The following is a 2,982-nucleotide window of genomic DNA, read 5'->3' on the forward strand; positions in this document are numbered from 1 at the left end:
TTATTATTATTATTATTATTATTATTATTATTATTATTATTAATAAGGTAACAATCTGACAGTATCATTAGCATGCTGGACAAGATGCTTAGCAGTATTGTGTCTACCTTTTTTACAGTCTGTTTTCAAATTCCACTGAGGTCGACTTTGCCGTAATCCTCTCAGGATCGATGAAATAAATACCAGATATGTACTAGGGTCAATATAATCAACTAGTCTTCTCCTCCAAAATTTCAGGCCTTGTGCCTTTAGTAGAAAAGATTATCATTATTATTGTTGTTATTATTGTTATTATTATTATAATTATAATAATAATAATAATAATAATTATTATTATTATTATTATTAAGGCAGTAAGCTGGTAGAATATTAGCATACCAGACAAAAATGTATAGTGGCATTCCTTCCAGCTTTGCATTCTGAGATCAAATTGTAGTGGGTCAACTTTGCTTTTCATCCTTTCAAAGTCGATCGAATAAGTACCAGTCAAGAGCTGGGGTTGGGGTGGGGGTGTCAAAGTAAATCCCCCACCACCTGCTAAAATTTCAGGTCTAGTAACCATAAAAGAAAGAATTATTACTGTTGTTATTATTATTACTATTACAATTATTATTATTGAGGCAGAAGGGGTGGTGAGCTGGTAGAATCAGTAGCGTGCCAGGCGAAATGCTTAGTGGTATTTCGTCTGTCGTTACGTTCTGAGTTCAAATTCTGCCAAGGTCGACTTTGCTTTTCTTTCTTTCAGCGTCGATAAATTAAGTATCAGTGAAACACTGGGGTCGATGTTATCGACTCATTCCCTCCCACAAAATGGCTGCTCTAGTGGTAAAGTTTGAATTCATTATTGAGGCAGAGAGCGAACAGAATTGTTAGCACTTCAGGCAAAATTCTTAGTGGCATTTCATCAGTCTTCACATTCTGAGTTCAAATTCCACAGAGAACAACTTTGTCATCTTTTTGGGCTTGAAAGCATAAGTACCAGTTGAGCACTGGGGTCAATGTTATCTACTTGCCCCCTCCCGCATATTTTGTTTGGTGTATATTTTTTAAACTCTAGAATTATCCCTAACACTTTAGAGAGTTACATTTGGAATAATTATCCCTTTTTCATTACAAAATGGAATGGTGCTACTGTTTCTGATCTTTAGGGGCTGGGTTGTCTGCACACTTGTTTTTAGAACTTGGCACAATGTGATTTCCTCCATCATTCTTGGTACTGTGATGGATGGTGCTCTAAAAACAAGAATTTGTTGTTATTGTTACTGCTTCAGCTGGTCTCCCTTGCTTTAACTTTCTCATATTTAGATTTGTCTCTCTAGCTTTTCAGGGCAAAAGGCTATGAGAGGTTCTTAATGCAACATAAGTAGCAACTAACCATCAATTTAAGGCCCTTTGTCACAGAAACCTCGACTGCACACAGTTCCAGTATGGTATTTTGAACTTCAGTGTAATTAGAACATGCAAATCTGATTACATGTCACATTTTGTTATCCCTACTTTAACCTACCCATCGATATTGCAATACAAAAGTGAAAATGAACCATGGGTCTACCTCACTTCCAATGACCCTTATGATCAGATTTGTGCCCCAGTATGTTGGGACAAAAGTGCATCTAACAATTTCAACCAGTATTTTGTCTCCAGTCTTAAAAGGGAAGCAGACAATATCAAAATTTTTCGTTCTTTTTGCCAAGAGAATTTCTCTTCAGATATCCTGGAGGGCCTGTTGTAATTGCCTTTTTAATAATCATTCTAAATCTGCTCCATCCTTTCTAAAGCAAAGACATAAAATTGTATTCTTTTTTCTCTTTTGGATTAGATCCTTATAGGAAAGAACTACTGTCTGGTTTTAAGAAAATTGCCCAACTGCTTCTCTTTTCTTTGGGTAAAGTGGTAAATGAAAATATCTTGTCTGTATTTCAAATAAGATATGGCTAACATTAACACAGCAACTTCATAAAAAATTTGAAATTCTTGTATGATTTTTCGTTGGGTTTGTTGTTATGATTATCTTAAAACTTATTTGTTATACTGTTTGAAATATTTTTATGTTAATTTTTCTTGATAATGTTCATTCTTTTTTCTTTATGTTTATTTGGTTGTGTACTTTGATTTTACAATAGCCTAATTTGCTATTACAATATTTTGTACTGTGTTTATGTCTGGTAGTCATTTTGAATATGACAATGCAGACTTCAAAACAATGTCTGGGAAAAATATCCATTTTTGTCTACTCCACCTGGGGGAGTCAGAAACAAGGCTTCTTCTGATGATTATAATCTTTTCTAGTGGGTATTCCACACAAAATTTGCTGGAGCACCACATTGAAAAATGTTGAGTCAATTGAATTAACCCCAGTACTTTTGTTTTAAAGAATGGTACTTATTTTATCAGTCTCTTTTGCCAAACTGCTAAGTTACAGGTTTGTAAACACACCTACTCTGGTTGTCAAGTGGTGGAGGAGGACAAACACACACACACACACACATGTGTACAATAGGTTTCTTTCACTTACCATCTACCAAATCCACTCACAAAGCTTTGGTTTGCCTGAGGTGGTTGTAGAAGATACTTGACAACTGATGTTGGTGTGTTTACGTCCCTGTAAATTAGCGGTTCAGCAAAAGGGGCCAATAAAATAAGTACTAGGTTTACAAAGAATAAGTCCTGGGATCAATTTATTTGAGTAAAGGTGGCACTCCAGCATGGCCACAGTCAAAATGGCTAAAACAGGTAAAAGAATAAAAGAATATATATGGATCCTCCCACGCCAATTCACATGCATGTTTCATATATATATATGTGTGTGTGTGTGTACACACTCATACACAAACATACATGCACATACATATAGATATATGCATATTTATACATATATATACATATATACATATATGCATATTTACAGTAAGCGCATCTATAGATATGTGCCTTAATAACTATGTGAGTGTATATATGAATATAAGTATGTGCACACACACA

The sequence above is a fragment of the Octopus bimaculoides genome, chromosome 4 (assembly GCF_001194135.2).
Source record: "Octopus bimaculoides isolate UCB-OBI-ISO-001 chromosome 4, ASM119413v2, whole genome shotgun sequence".
Taxonomy (NCBI): Eukaryota; Metazoa; Mollusca; class Cephalopoda; order Octopoda; family Octopodidae; genus Octopus; species Octopus bimaculoides.